The sequence below is a fragment of the Sinocyclocheilus grahami genome, unplaced genomic scaffold, assembly GCF_001515645.1.
Source record: "Sinocyclocheilus grahami isolate Dianchi unplaced genomic scaffold, SAMN03320097.WGS_v1.1 scaffold613.1, whole genome shotgun sequence".
NCBI lineage: Eukaryota > Metazoa > Chordata > Actinopteri > Cypriniformes > Cyprinidae > Sinocyclocheilus > Sinocyclocheilus grahami.
In genome coordinates, this window is record NW_015505792.1 from 417,095 (window position 1) to 417,312 (window position 218).

Below are 218 nucleotides of genomic sequence, written 5' to 3' on the forward strand. Positions count from 1 at the left end.
ACACACACTCACACTGACACACACACACTCACACACACACACACACACACACACACACACACACACACACACACACTCACACTGACACACTCACTGACACACACTCACACACACACACTCACTCACACACACTCACTAACTCACTCACACACACACACTCACACACTGACACACACTCACTGACACACACTCACACACACACACACACTCACTCACAC